The sequence below is a fragment of the Artibeus jamaicensis genome, unplaced genomic scaffold, assembly GCF_021234435.1.
Source record: "Artibeus jamaicensis isolate MK-2021 breed Jamaican fruit bat unplaced genomic scaffold, CSHL_Jam_final contig_797, whole genome shotgun sequence".
Taxonomy (NCBI): domain Eukaryota; kingdom Metazoa; phylum Chordata; class Mammalia; order Chiroptera; family Phyllostomidae; genus Artibeus; species Artibeus jamaicensis.
The window spans coordinates 5,455,778-5,475,853 of NW_026521977.1; positions in this window are offsets into that span (position 1 = coordinate 5,455,778).

A 20,076-nucleotide genomic window follows, 5' to 3' on the forward strand; every position below is an offset into this window, starting at 1 on the left:
GTTAACCACGGGAGAGGAGCCACCAGAAGGCTGTGATCATGGGAAAATGAGTGAAGCTACGGTAAAACCATGGCCCAGCACAGAGGGATTCGAGATGGTGGTTGGAGGGTAATAAATGTCTTTCTTTCCTCCTATCCTCTAAGCTCTTGCTGGTGTCTCTGACTGCCCAGACCCAGCTGGAACTCAGAGGGCAGGGGCGCCTGGTGGTGAGTCCTCTAGGAGTAAACTTCCCGGGGCACAGAGCAGGGCATGGAAGGGTAGAGAATGGAGTTGGAGAGGCAAGTGGATAAAACCCTGCACATCTGTCCTGGTCAGGTGGTCTGATTGGTTGGAGCATCATCCCTTGTACCAAAAGGTTGTGGGTTCAAACCTCAGTCAGGGCACATACCTAGGTTGCAGTTTCGATCCTTGGTCAGGGTGCATATGGGAGGCAACCAGTTAAAATTTCTCTTTCGAATTGAGTTCCTCTATCTCTCTCTTCTTCCCTTTCTCTCTCTCTAAAAATCAATGAACATATTCTCAGGCGAGGATTTAAAAAATGCTGCGCATCTGATAGAAGAGATGGGGCTCTGTCTCCGCTGTTCCGCACCCCTCCGCAGCCACCGGCAGGGTGGTATTCGGCAGTACCGCTGCCAAAGTTGTTTACCACTAGTAAACATTCGGAGTAAGCAGCAGCTATGCTATCCAGCTGTTAAATATTTATTTTGAATATCAACCAAGAGCACACTTTACAGCTTATTGATGTTGGAGTCTCCTGCCTGGCAGGTACCATACTCTTAGATAGAATAACAACTAAATAAGAAACCTCAAACTTCCCTACTGTCTGTGATGCTCACTTGACCTTCAGGAAACTCACAAAAACTCTCAGTTCCGAGTCGTGGGCATGCAGACCACTCCACTCCCCCACTTCCTCTCTCCAGCCTGCCATTTCCCTCCATTTTTTTCTTACCTGCTCAGTTAGACACTAGAGACAGCTCGGGAATGCACTTCCTGAGCAGAGGTCCCACGTGCCTGTGCTACAGGCAACTCTAATTTCTACAAATGATTCTCTTGGAGCTGCCTCTCCACGCCTCAGCACCAGGCTTCAGGTAGAGAAGAAAGAACCCACTCACCATGAACAAATGCTGCGGTGCCCACAAGGCCAAGTCCTGTCAAGAAGCACCCCCTGTCTTCCCTACCCTAACTTTTAGTGTATTTCGGAAAGGGGGCGTGGAGGTGGAGAGGTGGTGGATCATGGCAGCAGGACCATTCTGCACCTGTTTGTAAGCCCAGGGGAAGACTGAGGGCAGGGAAGCCTACCCCCAAATGTAGGCTGTTCTCTTTAGAAGGTGAGGTATTTAGGTGTTTGGTTTTTTGTTTTTTGTTTTGCAGTCATTGACTTTGATGTGACTACAAGGCAAGAGAAAGAGAGCCATCAACATCCTATTAAAAAATAGTTTCTGCTCTTTGCAAAAATATTTTAAATTAATTAACTAACTAATTTTTTAGAGAGAGGGGAAGGAAGGGAGAAATAGGGGGTATATCAGAAACATCCATCAGCTATCTCTGGGACACGCCCCTCTCGTTAAGCACCCCAGCTGGGGACCAAACCCACAACCCAGGCATGTGCCCTGAGTGAGAACCAAACCAGTGACCACTCTCTTTGTGGGACAATGCTCAACCAAATGAGCCACACCAGCCAGGGTGGTAAAAACATTTTTAAATGCTGCAAATAGAGATGTTATATAGAAAGTACAAAGTTCTCATTATCCCACCTCTCTGACAAAAAAAAAAGCAGCATTAGCCATTTGATACATATTCTTATAGTCTTTTTTTTTTGCAATGAATATTAACTTTAAAAAGGAGGATCTAGTAGTTCTGTACTGTCAAAGTATGAAGCCAAAAACATTGAAAGGGAGAAAACCAGAATGTAGTGTTGAATTAGAAATTGAGGTATTGGTGGAAACTGCTCACTTTCAATATGGATGGATAGATGCAGAAATAAATAAAAATGCGAATGCTTGTATGCAAGTGCACACACCGCAGCATAGCTGCATCCACAATGAGCATACCTGGCACTCAGTTTTGGGTCCCCAAACGCCATTCTCCACTAAAAGAACAGAGGAGAAATGGTTGAATCCAGAAGTCAGTGAAAGCACAAGATGAACCTGGAACATCTCTGTGCCAGAAAGTAAGGAAATGTTCAAAATCAACTGGGCCAAAAGGACACAGAAGCAAGCTTAAGGGGACCCCCACTGGCCAAATTTAGAGTAATTTGAACATCAAAAGGAATAATGATAATAATGGATTATATCGTTAATTCAGTACATAAATTAGGAAACTGTAAGTGTGTACTGATATAAGAAAATGAATAAATCAAGAGCTTGAAGAAGAACAGTATATTTCCATGGTTTCAAAACACATCCGTACAAAACACTTATTAGTTACAGAGAGTTGTTGCTCATTGGATGTAGTTTCAGTTTTGCAAGACGAAAAAGTACTAGTGATCTGTTGCACAACGATTCACATACAGTTAACACTGCTCTACTGTACACTCCAAAATGGCTAAGACAGTAAAATTTTATGTTTTTACCACAATAAAAATAATACTTATTTGTTACAAAAGGGAAGCGAGTAATTTTTTGATGAAGAAGCCTGTTAGACATCACCTTAATCAAGGGATGGATCAAAGAGAACATCATTAGTAAAAGCACGAATTGAATCCATGTACCACCCGCAGGATGCAACGAGGAGACAACGTTACTCCTGTGATATCCCTGCCGAGGATGCAGAACCTGAATCTACTCACAAGGAAACACAAGACAAACTTAATTGAGGGACATGTTACAAAGTAATTTGACGGCAATCTTCAAATGTGTCAAGATCATGAATGTCAAAGAAAGACAAAGAACTGTGTCAGATTAAAGGAGACTAAGATAAAACAACTAAATGAAACACAGGATTCTGAACTGGCTCACTTTTCTGTAAAAGACCGCAATGGGATAACTGGTAAAACTTGATGGGGTCTGAGGGTGGGAAGGTGGTAACACGTCATTGTTGATTTCCTGAGTTTGATTGTTGTATGTGGTTAAGTAGAAGTGCGTCCTTGCTTTTAGGAAATATACGCTAAAGAACTCAGAGATGAATCCTCATTATCAGTGCCTTGTTCTCAAATAGTTTGAGGGAATAAAAGTTATTCCACACATACTGAAATTTGTCAGTTTCTACCAATACCTCTGTAGGTATTGTACTTGCAACCTTTCTGTGGATTTGAGGGTTTTTTTTTTTTTTAGTATTCTTCTAAAGGAAGAAGATAGTGGGGCAGTAAAATGCTGGCTGGAATCTGTCTACTGGCAGAAATTGTTGGCTAGAGGGCTTCCCTGTAGCTTTCCCATAGGCAGAGCGATGCATTTTTCATTGGAGAATCTCAACACTTTTCAGAGCATCTGGTAACCCTCCAATTCCTGAGCTTTTCTAGGGCATCGAAGAAAAAATTGCTTTGTGTTTTTGTCAGTGTCCCCCTCTGCAAGTTCTGTCTGCCTTAGTTTGGCTGGGTACAGGTAGCTTGTCTAAGAGGTGACCCCAGGAAGCAGCAGTAAGGAAGTAGAGAAAAGCAGGTCAAGAGAAGACAGAAAAGCCACTCTGAGGCTTTGTTGTTGAGGCTGTGACTGTGGATAGTGGGGACCAGAGCAGCGCACATATGACTCAGCACGGCCCCTGCAGCTCTTAGCGACTCCCTCTCGGATCCCTCTTTGGGAGAGGACTGACCCCAGTAGGAAAATGTACTCTCCCCAAAACACACTTTCACTTGTACATGAGCCACGCAGTGTTCACAATATCAGAGTAGCTCCAAGGCCGAAGGAGAAAAGATACAAGTCACGTGTTGAGGCACGAAGCTGTCATAGCAGGGGAGGCTGGGCTATGGCTGAAATCCGAGGACCCGTGAGTGCGGCACCACAGGTACCTTCTGTAGCAGCTTTACTTTCCTCCACTTTCTCATTGTCGTTCTTTTAATTTATTTTTGAATTGTGGTTTACATTCAATATTATTCTGTATTAGCTTCAGATATACAGCAAAGTGGTTAGAAAATCATGTACTTTACAGAGTAGTTCCCCGCCCCCCACCTGCTGCTTCGAGCACCCACCTGGCCTCACACGTAATTATCTCAGTATTATTTCTTAAGATAGTTCCCCCACCTGCTTTCTCTAGTTCAGACTGAGTCATCAATGAAGGAGTTTTTATTTTTATTGGTCTCACTGTTTGTGTGGACTGATGCTGAGTAAAGGAGAAAAAAATACCCAATTTTGCTAATTTGTAATAAAAAGGTCACTCACTGGTGACTGTAACGCTTGCTTATCCTGTATCCAGCACTTGCACTGCTCTAACTGACCCCCAAGCACCGCCCCCAGCCCTCCTAGTCACGTCCTTTCCCAGGACTTCTTTGGCATTGCTCATTAGTGAAGCAGGATTTGCTCATCCTCACCAAACCACAGGTTAGACGCCTTCCATCCAAGAAGGACTGCAATTCAGGCTTTACAATTTTCACAGAAGCATGCCAGTTTTGGTTCTGTTGGTCTTATATTTAAAGTCTATGGATATGGTGATTACCAGAGGGACAGGGTGGTGGGAGGAGGTAGAAAGGGGTATAGGGGAGATATGGGGGATGGGAGGAGACTTGAGTAAGGGTGGTGAACACACAACGCAATATACAGGTGATGTATTATAGAACTGTATACCTGAAACCTATATAATTTTATTAACCAGTGTCACCCCAATAAATCCAATAAAAAAGAAAATAAAGTCAATGGATACCCCTTTAATCATCAGATGAATGCCGCAAGCCCTTGCCGAGAAGCACGACTTAGAACTGAGTGCAAATTACCTTCTTACAAGAAGCCCAGTTGGAATTAAAAAAAAACAAAAACAAAAACAAAACAAAAACCCCAGTTAAGAGAGAGACTTCTTGAGAAAGGCACTTACAAGACAAGATCACATCTTCTCTCGCGCACATTCTTCTGGGTAGCACTTTACACCATTACGGTAACATTATCAGTTGTGAAATCAGTTGTCTAATCTCTAGCCCCTCTCTACTGTAAGATAAACTCTATTGGAGTTGAGATGTGTTTTCATTTAAAACTGCTTCCTAAGCACCTTGTAAATAGTGGGATTCCAATGGATATTTGTAGAATATATTATTTCAGTTGCAAATGACTAAGGCCCCAATTGAAATTTGCTTTAATAAGAAGATAAATGTAGGATAGGCTCCCAGGTTGGCAACTAGGTGCTGCCATTAAAAGTCCTGCTCCTTTCCAGCTCTCTGAATGTCATCTTTGACTTCATCCTCAAACTGCAAAATGAATGTAACGGAGCAGTAAGAGCTCCAGGAATCGCACAAATCTAGAGGAAGAGAAACCGTTTCTCTGTGGCTCTTTCTTGAAAATAAACAAACTTTTCCCAGAATCCTCCAGGAGACTTCTCAGCTCTCATTGGCTGGAATTGGGTCATGTGCACATTCCTAGATTAATCATGGCCAAGGGGATAAGATTGTCTTCCAGTCAGTCAGGCCTATCCCTTGGAGCCAGGAGCAAGGTTCACTTGCCCTGATACACACAGATGTGTGAGGGAGAAGTGGGTAGCAGAACAAAATCATGCTTTTATTAAAATGGAAGTTGGAGTGTCCACTGTGGGTTCACACTCCATGTAACTCTCCACACAGCACACTGCAGTTCTAATCTGCTAGCCTGGACAAGACCATCTCTGTAAGAGATACCGGCTGTCTACACCATGCTGATGGAGACTCCTCCCCCAAAACATTACTCAACTCTCTTGTTAACCACCTCCACGCCGAGTGCTAGAATCAGCCTCAGACACAGCTTGTTTTTCCCTTGAGATTTTTGCTGTGCTCTCATGGAAGACACTCTATGTTCTTGTTCACTATCCTTTATACAGGAATCTGTGACGAATTTCTCCTTGAATTATAAGTTTGTGCCTATGGACAAATATCCTCTCGCCAAACAAGGACAATTACACAATCGATGGTCGTTCTTTCAGCAGTGAAATTTAGAGCTCTGTGTATTGCTCAGTAACCACAGTGATCTCATTCCCAGGCTCTTGGTTGTATTCTGTTTCTCCTTTCTCCGAGACTAAGATTGGATAGTAGTTTTTGTTTCTTTATGTCATAAGTTTATTCTGGGAAAGTCCGAACCCCAGAATTTTTGAGCTCTTGAGGAAAGAGCAATTGAATATGAACTAAGTTTGGCATATTTCCCCCTGGGTCAGCCATTGACATTCTAGACCACATATCTTAACCTGATTTCTAAAGCCCACTGAGGAAATAATTGGAACTATATTCAAGTCAGATTCTTGTGGTCGTCCTTTGAGAACCATAATGCCAAAACATACCCCGCGGGCACGCAGGGGATACTTCCCGAAGGGAGTGGATATTGTCATTGTTAATCATCCTGGCAAAAGTTCAGTCCTATGGCTGGAAATATGGTCTGGGAAGCTACCTCATGAACCAGGGTAAGGGGAAAACTTCCTTCTCTTTCTGGGACCTTGGGTGAATTTGGCTTGGTCTCTGAACTGGGGACATTCCTAGAGATTTCCTGGTGGTGATGAACCCTGACTCTGACATATGAGGCCAAGCCTGGAACAAAGCAGGAAGATGGCCCAATAGGCGATACCTGAGGATGGATCTTACTTTGTGTAGTCTTAGGAAGTCATCTTTTGCTATTCATTCCTCTCTTTATTCTGGAACGATCAGTCACTTTTCTTTAAACATTATTGGCTAGTCTCCAGCATCTCCCATGCTGGAACATGGGAGATGGAAAGGAAGATCTTGTCTCACGCTTGGGCCAAAGAAGCCAAGAGGAAAGCAGTACTTTATATGAAGCCCAAATAGTGTTAGCAGAGGACAGCCAGGCCCATGGAGCAGCCGCTTCAGGGGCCATTGTATCAGAGGCAGCAGCACGCTTTCTTGGAGAGAAGGCCAGAGCAAAAGAACAGGAAGGCTGCTCCCCCCATCTTCCCTTTTCTTCCTACTTCCCTTTCTTTCTCCTTCCTTTCTTCTCTTTTCCCCCTTCCCTTTCTCCCTCTCTTCTCTTCCCTTCCTTTCCTTTTTTTAAAAAATAGGCAATATAATCACATGGTTCTAAATCAAAAGATTACAAAATATATGCTCCAGAAATCCAGTCAACCAATCCCCTCCCTACCCTTGTTATTAGTTACTCTTTAATTCTTCCAGGGGTACCCTATGAATAATATGCAAATATAAACATGTATAATGCAATATGCTCCTTTCTACTCTCTTCTATAAAAATTAGGATACTCTACTTAGTACTCTGTACCTTTTTTATTCATTTAACAATATACCTTGGAGATGCTTACATAGCAGTATAAAAAGAGCTTCCTCATTAAAAAAAAATAGCTAGATGGTATTCCACCGTATGGGAACATATTTTATGTCATTTTTTTCTTTTACCAACAGTACATATTTCATTTCCCATGTGAGTAAATATATCTATCAGAGAAAGACTTAGAAATGGACTTGTTGGATAAAAGGGAATGAGTATTTATAATTTTGAAGTATATTGCCAGATTGAGGGGGGAACCTATTCTTGAACATAGTGGAACACCCTGAAAAATTCTCAGAAATAACTGGGGGAATTCATAAAGAAAATATTTTTCTGGTAACTTATTTCTGGGACTTAGTGGCTGGAGCCTATAACTTGGGTTAAGATTATATCACCTGAGTAATGGTTATTTATCATTATAAGACCCCCAAATTCATTATCCAATTCTTTTGTACTAATACAGGGAAATCTAAGCAATGGCTATCCATTTTCTGGTTAGTCTGAAGCTTAGTGTAGCCTTGTGACTAAGTTATCACCAATGGACTATGAGTGAAAGTGAAGGGTGCAACTTCGCCTCATTTGTTTTAAAAAAAATCACTTGCCCTGGATTCTCCTCTGTCCCCTCTCACAAACTACAACATGTATGGGTCACATGTGACCTGTCTTTGACCATGCAGATGTAGATGGTGGCTTTAAGGATGGCAGAATAATAAGATGGGAGAAACTTGGGACACTTAGGACTGTGGGGATCAGAACGGTTCAGTCACCCTGATTTGTTTACCTTGGGTTTTTTTGTGAGAGAAAAATAAACTTCTATTTTCTTTAAATCGTTGTATTTTGGGTCCTTTTGTTATAGCAACTTAGCCTTTTCCTAATATCCATCCAGTATTTTTGTGGAATAGGCTCTTGGAGTATTACCCTCTATGTCCAAGGCAAATGATGCATTTATATATGTATTCTGCATGTTTACACAAGGGTTTAAGAGAGCTAAACAAGGGCCTGCCACAGAGTGGGCAAGCCCTTCCTTCCTTTCATTGTATTTATTGAGCATACGCTAAGCAACAGACGCATTGCTAAGTTCTAGGGATACACTTACATTAGTAAGGAAAACAGGTACTGTCCCTGCCTTCATAGGCCTCCCAATATGGTAGAACAAGCAGACATTATTTAAACTGTTACATAAATAAATATGCAGTTAGAAAAGTAGAATATGAGAAAGGTCATGGTAGATTAGATGGGAGGTAGGCAGTGGCCGGAGCTTACAGGCCTTACAGCTGCAGTTGAAGCCAGTCTCCTAGTCATTTTGACTCCCCCTTTCATTGGTTTAACAAATATCTAGTGATCATTTAGTTAGCTGATGGGCAGGAGGGACCCTCTGGTTTCAGGAAGACAAAGTGCTTGGGCCTTAGGAAGACCTGAGGCATCATATTCCTCGGAAAGGAGAAATTCTCCAACTAGGACTGGGTGCTTAGCTGAAGTTAGCACGATGCCTGGGAAGGCATGAGTCTCTCCTGATTGAAGGTGTTCAAGCAGAAGCAGGATAAGTGCCTGGCTCTGGAGAAACTAGAATCAGAATTCAGGGAAACAAGGTTTGCTACCTCGATAGTAAATAATTCACTCAAGGTCACCGAAGGGTGACAGAGCTGGGACAGAGAACTGCAGTGGGAGTCACGCAGTTGCTTCTGAACTGGCTGCTCCCACTAAGGCCTTTCTCTCTCTGGGGTGAGGAGGGAGCTGCTGCCACATGTCCCACCAGAGTCCCTTACTGAGTGCAGACTTCACCTTCCCTCGGGCAACCTGAGTTTAAAACGGAACTTCCTGGGGCCTGCCAAGGCCTGTTAGTCCTCCCCCCTTCCCAGCCTCCGGGGAGTGCTGACTCAGCCTCGTCTCCCCTCAAAGATCTCCAGGAGAGCTGAGGATGCTGGATTTTCTGTCAGTGTTACTCCCCAGGAAAGAGCAAGATGATCAAGTGGAAAGATGGATGAGAAATCTGGTCAGAGCTCTGTCATGGTGACACATCTCTTCCCCTCAGTTTCCTGATCTGTAAGAAAAAAGCCTTTCTGCTCTAATACATTGTAGTGGGGGTTGTCGATATGTGGTTCCCCATTAAGTAAGCAGCATCAGCATCACCTGCAAACTTGATAGAAATGCAAATTTTCAGTATCCTCCCTAGACCCACTGGATCAGAAACTCTGGAGTGGGCCCCAGCGATGTGCAAACCATTGCTCTGCAGCGTGGTCTTTATTATGGTACCCGGTGCCTCCTGAGCTTACACGGTGGCCCTGGTGTGACGGGGCAGGAGGCTGCTGCTTCAGACCGTGCAGGGTGTGCTTTGCACAACGCCAGGGAGTGCCTTTCGCACTGTAGACATTGTAGGTTTATAGGCTATTAAGACAAGTTTCTGAAAGACAGAGGTAAAACGTCTCTTGAAGAGGGACACTTTTTTTTATTGTTACCCAGTAACACTTTTTTTCATTGCTTTTAGATAGAGAGGAAGGGGGAAGAACATTGATGAGAGAGAGAAAAGCATCAATTGGTTGCCTTTCATACACACCTGGACTGAACCAAGGGTCAGCACCCAAACCCAGGATTGTACACGTCTGGATTGAGGGTTGGGTTGCGTAGGACCCACACCGAACCAGGAACTGAACCTGCAACCTAGGAATGTGCCCAGACTGGGAATCAAACCCCAAACCTTTCCTTTATAGGCGGCGCTCCAGCCAACTGAGTCACAGTGGCCAGAGCAGAGGGAGGGACACGGTTTTCTAATTGGAATGGAGGTGAAACTGGCAGGGGCTGGAATTTGGGGTTGAAAGCTGGAGCCGGCTGAGTTTAGCTGTAAGACCTTCCCCACTCCCCAACTTCCTGGGCATGAGCCATTGCCACTCCTTTAACCATTTCAAAGCCTAGAAGAAGAGATTCCGGTAGAAACTTTCTCCTCTCACCACTCTCCACACAGCATTCGTGTCAGGTCCAGTGATTCAAAACCAGAAAGTCCCCGAGAGTCATCCTCACCAAGTCTCTTCACTTTACAGATGAGGAAACTGAGGCCTGGAGACTTTAAGCAACTTCCTTAAGGAGACATAGAGTTGGTGGCTCCACCAGGATTAAATGAGGTCTCTGTTTAGAGCTAATCTGCATTCAGTGGGACCCAAGCCCCAGTTCTGAACATGTTTTTTCTTTCAATTCCACGTCCTACACTGACCTCCAAAACACACATACACACACCCGCTCCCACTGTTCCACTGTCTTCCTGTCCAAACCAGAGAGGAGGAAAGGATGTGAAATTCAGTCTTCTGTAAAGCCCATGGGACTGGGGTCAACTTTTGAGGACGGGCAGTAAGGAGAGTCCCACTTTAATTGGGACTAAAGCTGCCAGGTAAAGGGAAGTGTCTGCTGGCTTATTGTAGGCATTCAGAGCAGCGGGGGAAGGCGTGCCGGGCAGGGAACATTGCCAGGCCCCCTATCCCGTGCCCCCTCCCATATGGCCAAGTGAAGCCCACTCTGCCCACCCAGGAGATTCCCAGGGGCTGTGCTGCCACCACCTACTGCCATCCTTGCCAAATCTGTGAGGCAGTGGATTTAATCCCTTAACTCAGCTCTGAGGCAGAGGTGGCCAAGCTTCAGAACCAGAGCCAATGCTGTTACGTGTGAGATGGCAAATGTACCCCCTCGAGCTCTGAGCACATCATCCCTGAATTACTCAAGTCCAAAGCAGAACATCAGAACTGCTCCAGCAGCCTCTGAAGCAGGCTCCTCTCAAGGGACAGCAGTGTTTCTCTGTATCTCTGAGACCCACTAGTGGGAAGCATTTTCCTTCCCTCTCCTGCTGAAGCAATTCTAAATCGGGGAAGGGACAGGGGAATTCTGACTTGGGGAAAAGAGAGAGAGGGATAGGTTTGCCCCAACCAGGCAATCATTTGGGAACTTCTGGCTGTAAAGAGAGTCAATATGAGTCACTGACCCAGCTCTCCAGGGGCCAAAGCCCCGTGAAAAAGTCACACTGTCACAGCTTTGGGCACCAGCTAGCGCAAACATTACATGGATAGTACTCACTGTGCCAATTAACTCAACTTTATATCCACATTCCCTCCACTCGTGCCTGCTGCCAAGGACGGCCCTGCTCTTATCATGTGACTCCACCTCCCCTTGGCTGCAGCTGGCGGGCAGGTGGAAGTAGGAAGCTGCAGCCAAGTGTAACAAACTCGCAGCCTGGTCAATGACCTCCAGTGTGGAATGACACAGAAAGAGGAACTGAAATAACTGGGTTTTCTTATTTGAGAATTTAAACAGAGGAGCACAGAGAGATGAGGCGTGTAGCAGCAGGAGCAACATGGGAGGGTTATGACTTACAGAGAACCAGGGGCAACCACGACGAGCAGGCAAAAGCTGTAAGGACACAGAAATCCTGAGGAACCAGGAGCCAGGAGTGGAGATAGTACTGAGGAAATGGAGTGGCCCTAACTGGTGTGGCTCAGCTGGTTGAGCGTTGTTCCACAAAGTGAAAGACCGCCGGTTCAATTCCCGGTCAGGGCACATGCCTGGGTTGCGGGCCAGGTCCCTGGTTGGGGACAGGTGAGTGGCAACTGACTGATGTTTCTCTCTCACATAGATGTATCTCTCCCTCTGTGGGTCCCTCCCTTTCCCTCTCTCTAAAATAAATAAATAAATAAAATTATTGGAAAAAAGAAAGAAAGAAAGAAAGGAAAATGGAGCAGCTGAATAGACGTGCGGAATAAGAGTCACGATAATAGACCAGTACAGGAAAGGTCCATGGAAACCCTGTTGTTAAGGTCCCTTGAGCTTCTTTCTTTTTATGATTTTATTTATTTATTTTTAGAGAGAAGGGAATGGAGGGAGAAAGAGAGAAAGAGAAACATTAGTCAGTTGTCACTCGCATGCCCCCAGTTGGGGACCTGGGCTTGGGACATGGCCAGGCATGTGCCCTTCCCCCAGGGAAGGGAGGGAGAAAGGGAGAGAGAGAGAGAGAGAGAGAGAGAGAGATTGGTCAGTTTTCTCTTGCATGCCCGCAACCCAGGCATATGGCCTGACTGGGAATCGAACTGACGACCTTTCAGTTTGCACACCAGCACTCAGTCCACTGAGCCACACCTGGCAGAGGTCCTTGAGCTTCTTTAGATACAGAGCAACCTTATGGCCCAACCACACTACCATAGGGGTTTTCTCATCAGAGTCAATGACAAGTTTATCTCTTTTTTCATCCTTCCCCCTCTCTCTCACACACACATTTCTTGAGGTGAATTGAATGATTATTTGTTCCTGACAAACAGAAGAGCCAAGCACAGCCTAATGTCAGATTTTTAATAAATATAATGATTCAATAGTACAAATAACAATGCTGAAAGAGCAAGATAAAAATCTCCCACTATGCTTTCCCATTTAATAAAGTTACTAATGATAATAGTAGTAGCTTTCTAGTATTAGATACATACTTCTGTTCATCCTTGTACACATTTGTACCCAACTGAAATTATGGTGAACATATATTTTGATTTTGGCTTTTATTGGTTTACTGGGACTTGAAGAGATATTTGGGAGATGCATGAGGAAGAAATGAGGATTCAGGGAAGACGTGAATCAATGTACAAAACTATGGGGTTGAACATGATGGCCACCAGCCACATGCGGCTATTTAAATTAAAATAATTAAAATTAAATATGATAAAGTGTAATTTTCTCAGTTACCAACCACATCTCAAGAGCTCAGTAACCACCCGTGGTTAGAGGCTAACATATTGGCCAGCCCAGAGGTAGAGTATTTCCCTCACAGCAGAAAGTTCAATCAGACATTGGTAGGAGACAGGCTCCTTCTTCTATCAAAGGGCTAGGCCAGCTTTTCCTGTAAAGAATCGGAGAGTAACTATTTTAGACTCTGAACTCATGAAAGCAGGTATAGACAATACACAAACAAGTGACCATACCCGTATTCCAAAAACACCTCATTCACAAAGAAAAGGCAAAGGGCTACATTTCGCCTGCCGGCCACCTACTGTACCCTCACTTTATCGCATCCCCCTATTTGTTTCCTTCATGGCACTAAGTATTTGCAATAACTTACTTCTTTATTTGTTTATTGTCTCTCTCCCCACATTAGACTACAGGTGCCAAGATGGCGGAGATGATGTCTATCTTGAGCGCCACAGCGAATCCAACACTGACAGCACGTGCTTCACTAGTATTTATTGACTGAGTGAGGAATGGTGTTGACACTTGACAAGGGAAAGCCAGAGAAGGAACACTTTTTTAGGGAAGATAATGAGTTCCCTTAGGGACATGCCAGTTGTATTATAATTTATTATTTTTATGACTCTGGAGTCTCTTTCAGCTTTAGCCTTATTTAAGCCTCATTAGTCTGGAAGGCAGTGATGTTTTTCAGGAGCCAGACAGAGTTGCTGCTTCTTGGACCTGCTCCCTGGGAGGCTGTAATTGGAGGCCCGGCCATTGAAGAGATTCCCTAGGACATCAGCCCTGAGCCAAAGAAGCAGGAGGAAGACTTGGGCGGAGCCTGGCCACGCTGCTTGTTTGTGTGTGTTGGCTCTGAGAGCTTAGATTCCTTTCCCATTCTGTCTGAGCTGAGCAAATCTCTGACCTGAGGAGTTACCAAAGGCAGAATTTCCCAAATTTCAGTCATTCATGTAATCCCGTCACAATATTTACTGCGTTTCCATTCCACCTGGAAATATGTTTACTTTATACCTCCAACTCTGTGAAATCTTTAAAATGTTTACCGCAGACTGGATCACTCTTTGCTCAAAACATCCCCCTGGATTTCCGTCTCCGACTTAAGTCCAGAGCTCTGATCATGGCCTACAAGACACATATAATCGGGCCCCTGGATAATTCTCTGACCTCACTTCTGCCACTGAATCTGTCTGCTCCTGCCACACTGACCCCTCATATTCCTCGGGCGTTCCAAGCCAGCTGCTGTCTCAGAACCTTGGCGCAACCTGCCCAGAATGCTTCCATCCTCAGATGCATACCTCAGAAAGGTCACCCTACATAAAGCAGCAGCCCTCTTTGCTCTTCCAAATATATTTTAGAATCAGAAAAATTTCACTTGCACACACAAACACACAGAGTCAACATATTGATTGGGATTGTATACATTTCTAGAACAATTTGTGAGAACTAACACCTTTATAATATTGAGTTTTATTCTTATCTATGCTACGTCTCGTAATTTCAGTTTTATGTGTTTTATTAAAGTTTTACAATTTTCTTGGTAAATACCAAGCACACACCTTTTGTTAGATTTGCTTCTAGAGGCATAAAATTAAGCTACTTTTGTAAAGAATCTCTTTTTAAAAAAAATTACATTAGAAAATATTTTGGGTTTTTAAAAAGATTTTATTTATTTACTTTTAGAGAGAGGGGAAGGGAGGGAGAAAGAGGGGGAGGGGAACATCAACGTGTGGTTGCCTCTAGCCCACCCCCTACTGGGGACATGACCTACAACCCAGGCATGTGCCCTGATTAGGAACAGAACCAGCAATGCTTTGGTTCACAGGCCCATGCTCAATCCACTGATTGCTGGTATATCTTTATATTATCTACTGTATCAGTTATGACCATATTTTTATTTATTTATTTTTTAAGATTTTATGTATTTATTTTTAGAGGGGAAGGCAGAGAGAGAAACATCAATGTGCAGTTGCCTTTTGTGCAGCCCCTAGCAGGGACCTGGCCTGCAACCCAGGCATGTGCCTGATTGGGAATCGAAACAGTGACCCTTTGGTTTGTAGGCAGGCATTCAGTCCACTGAGCCACACCAGCCAGGACCCCATTTTTATTTCTAACATTGTTTATTTGTGCCTTCTCTCTTTTTTTCTGATGAGTCTTACCGGTATTAGAGAGAGATACTAAAGACCTACTAGCATCTAATGGTGACATTTTTGATGTAATCAAAGGTGTTGAAAATGGATGGAAAGAGGAATAATTAAATAGTATTTGTTGCTGGTGTTTACGTACAAACCTTCAAACATTTTGTGTCCCACCAGTGCTATATGGTTTACACGTTGGGGAACACTGATGTATTAAATGTCACAACCATAATAAAACACCTTTTGAGTTCTCAGTTGCTTTGGCTCACCTCTGGGCCTATCTTTAGCTCAGGAGGTGATAGAAGGATGTTGAGCTAGAAGAAATGGGTGTGGAGGGTGCCCCCAGAGAAGTGGGGAATCCCAGAGTCTAGGTAATCTGAGAGCCCTCTCTCCCCAACCCATCCTGTTGCCCATACAGCTTCTATGAGTATCTCCTCTGTGCACACAGAAATACTCCCCGGGGTAGGGTTTGGGGGTGGAGGGAGCAGTTGGTGAGGGCCTGCCTGACTTTCCCCACCCAGGCTCTGGATGTTAAGCAGGAAATGGGGGCTTTTTAAAACTGTCAAGATTTCCTGGAAGCCTGTGAGAGCTGAGGCCATCTGGCTTTCTACAGCTCACTTTCTGGTGGTGTTTGGGACCCGTGGCAAGGAGCCCTCTCTGGGGACATAAGCCCACTAGTTGTAAGTTCTGAGGGTCTGAGCATGTTCGTGTTGGACTGGCAGAGGAGGCTTTCAGACCCGGCTCTTCCAGACTCTACTGGTGTTCGTCACAACCCTACCCCAACCAAGGACTCCCCCCGGGGCAGTGCTTGTCAAATCAAACTATGTCTTCTGGGAAATGTGACCATTTTGAAGGCTCCTTCTCTGAGAAACCCTTGAACTGAGGAAGACAGGAAGCCACAGGCTCCTGGGTGGGCAGAGCCTACCTGGGTTACCCATCCTCTCTACCTCAGAGGGCAATGCAGCTGTTCTGAGTCATCAAAGAAGCCTAACAAATAACAACTTTTTACATGTTAGCATCATCAAAGCGGTAGGTTAGAGCAAGGTTATGGCTGGCATGAGGGTGCTGAACAGAACACAGGTTTGGGGGGCTTTAAAGTTCAGTTTCCAGTTCTGCCTTCTGTACCTCCTGGCGGTTCTTAGGTGGCCTTGCTCAGCTGTGAAAACCAAATAACATTGTGGTGTAATGTGTGATCCACATTTTAAAAAATGTTGTATAGGTGAATATAATATAATATAATATAATATAATATAATATAATATAGCCTGTGTTCATACATGTTGCATCAATTATGGTACTGCTAGCTGCTACAACAAATAAGCCCCCAAGTGTATAAGGACACCAACATAATAGTAGCTCATTTCTCACTCACATAAGTTCAAGGTTGTTTGGCAGGAGGCCCTTTTCCCCTCAGTGCTTCAAAGACCCAGGTCCTTTTATCCGGTGATTCTGCCATCCCTCAGGGCTTCAGCAGGCCAAAAAAGAACAAGGGTGTGGAAGAATCACACTCACTTCCTGAAAGCTTTGGCCCAGAAATGATAACACATCTTCCCGCTCACATTCCAAAGGCAACAACTGCACACACCGCCACACCTCAGTGCAAGGGTGGCTGTGGCTAGAAAATATAATTTCTTCACCAGTAGCTGCTTCTGGCAGCAACTTGTATCGTAAAGAAGGGAGTGAAATTCTGGTGGACATGCCATGCATGCAAAAAAAAAAAGTCTGGAGAATGTGCATGAATCTATTAACAGTTGTTACCTCTGGGAAGTAAGATTAGAGATGATAGAGAGACTTCCATTTTTATTTTAAACAAGTAATATTTTATGAGCACATATTAATTTTATAACTAAGAAAAGAACAATGATCATGATTCATTGTAAATTTCTGGGCAAATAGGTGTTATTTGTTGTTATCTTTTTATCTTGTTCTTTTGTATAATCTTGGAGTCAGAAAATATTACCCAAGAAAAGAATGTCCTATTACATGTCCCTCATTAGAGGCAGGCGGGTTTTATGGTGAGGGTGGTGTGAGGAAAAGCAGAGGGTTTTTTTTTTTCTTAAAATTAAAAAGAATATTGCCCTGGCTGGTGTAGCTCAGTGGATTGAGCACGAGCCTGGGAACCAAAGGATTGTGGTTCAATTCCGGTCAGGGTACAGGCATGGGTTGCAAGCCAGTTCCCAGCAGGGGACACACGAGAGGCAACCATACATTGACATTTCTCTCCCTCTCTCCTTCCCTTCCTCTCTAAAAATAAATGAATAAAATCTTTTAAAAAATATTTATGCCAGCCCTGGCCAGGTGGTACAGTTGGTTGAAGCATTGTCCCATACACCAAAAGGTTGTGGGTTGGAGCTCCAATGGGTACGTATGGGAGGCACCTGAATGATGTTTCTCTCTCTTTCTCTCTCTCTTCCCCCCTAACCCCCACTCTCTAAAAAATCATGAACATATCCTAGGGTGAGAATTAAAAAGCCCTGGCTGGTGTGGCTCACTGGCCTACGAACCAAATGTTGATGGTTGGATTCCCAGCTGGGGCACTTGCCTGGGTTGCAGGCTAGGTCCCCAGTTGGGGGCGTGTGAGAGGCAACTGATTGTTGTTTCTCTCACACATCAGCGTTTCTCTCCCTCTCTCTAAAAGTAAATAAGCAAAATATTTTAAAAAACAAAAGTAATAAATAAAAAATACATATTTATACCAAACAAGACCTCAAAGGGGATACAAATTTAGGAAACTGGAATGGTAGCCTAAGAAGCACTAACCAGGAAATACTACATATGCATTTTTAAAAAAAATATATTTTCTTGATTATGCTGTTACAGTTGTCCCATTTCCCCCCTTCATTCCCCTCCACCTTGCACACCCCCTCCCACCCACATTCCCCCCCTTTAGTTCATGTCCATATGTCATAACTTCTTTAGCTTCTACATTTTCCACACTATTCTTGCCCTCCCCCTGTCTATTTTCTACCTACTGTCAATGCTACTTATTTTCTGTACCTTCTCCTCCTCCCACTCCCCTGTTGCTAACAGTCCATGTGATCTCCATTTCTGTGGTTTTGTTCCTGTTCTTGTTGTTTGCTCAGTTTGCTTTTGTTCTGTTTTAGGTGTGGTTGTTAATACCTGTGGGTTTGCTGTCTTTTCACTGTTCATATTTTTAACTCCTTTTTCTTAGATAAGTCCTTTTAACATTTCATATAATAAGAACTTGATGATGATGAACTCCTCTAACTTGACCTTATCTGAGAAGTGCTTTATTTGCCCTTCCATTCTAAATGAAAGCTTTGCTGAATAGAGCAATCTTGGATGTAGGTTCTTGCCTTTCATGACTTGGAATATTTCTTTCCAGTCCCTTCTTGCCTGCAAGATTTCTTTTGAGAAATCAGCTGCTAGTCTTATGGGAAGTTCTTTATAGGTAACTGTCTCCTTTTCTCTTGCTGCTTTTAAGATTTTCTCCTTCATTTTAATCTTAGCTAATGTAATTATGATGTGCCTTGGTGTGTTCCTTCTTGGGTCCAACTTTTTTGGGACTTTCTGAGCTTCCTGGACTTCTTAGAAGTCTATTTCCATTGCCAGATTGGGGAAGTTCTCCTTTATTATTTGTTCAAGTAACTTTTCCACTTGTTGCTCTTCCTTTTCCCCTTCTGGTACCCCTATAATTCAGATGTTGGAATGTTTAAAGATGTCCTGGAGGTTTCTAAGCCTCTCCTCATTTTTTTTAAAATATTTTATTTATTTGTCTTTAGAGGGAAAGGGAAGGAGAGAGGGAGAGAGGGGAAGGGAAGGAGAGAAGGAGAGAAACATCAATGTATGGTTGCCTTTCGTGCATCCCCTGCTGGGAACTGGCCTGCAGGGAACCGGTCTGCAACCCAGGAATCGATTGTCTGGTTCACAGGCCCGTGCTCAATCCACTGAGCTACACCAGCCAGGGCACCTCTCCTCATTTTTATGAATTCTTGTTTCCTCATTCTTTTCTGTTCGGTTGTTTCTTTCTTCCTTCTGGTCCACTCCTTTAATTTGAATCCCAGTTTTCTCCCCATCACTATTGGTTCCCTGTGCATTTTCCTTCATTTCACTTAGTTTGTCCTTAATTTTTTCATCTAATTTGCAACCAAAGCCAACCAATTCTATGAGCATCCTTATCACCAGTGCTTTGAACTGTGCATCTGATAGGTTGGCTATCTCTTGGTTGCTTAAAATTATTGACTCTAGGGCTCTGATCTGTTCTTCTGTTTGAGCCATTTTTTTTTTTTTTGGTCTGGTCCAGTGTGTTACACAGTGAGGGGTGGAGCCTAAGGTGTTCACCAGGGTGAGTCAACCCGCCCCTCAGCAATCAGTTTCTGAGTTGTGATGTTGTATGTGGGGGCACTTGCTCTGCTCTCTCTCAGATTTCAGTCCCCTCTGCCTCTTTGCATAAGCAAACTGGGCCCTTCTGGTGCTAATTCCCAGGTGGGTGGACTTGTGTACATTCTAGGACCCTGTGGGTCTTTCCAATGAACTCTCCTGTGAGGTTGGGAGTCTCTCCCAGTACCTCATCCCCCACAGGTTTTTCCAATTGGTGCTTTTAGGCTTTATTTCCCAGCACTGAGGCCCTGGGTTGTGTGGTCTGTCTCGCTGCCCATTTTCATCTGGTTTATCTGCATGGGAATGTGTGACTGTGGTCAGCCAGCCACCTTGCATGCCTCACTGCTCGTTGCCACCCTGTGCCTGGAGTTTGCCAGCAACTGCTGTTTCCTGCCGCAGCCCATCTCTGCCAGCCACTGACCCTGCCCCTCTTACTGGTCTTGATGAATGGTTGTCGGACTTCTGTATGGTTCAATTTTCTGTCAGTTCTAGTTGTTTTTTTTTGTTTCTAAATTTTTGTTGCCTTTAATTTTGGTTGTTCAAGGATGCTCAGAGTGTCTATT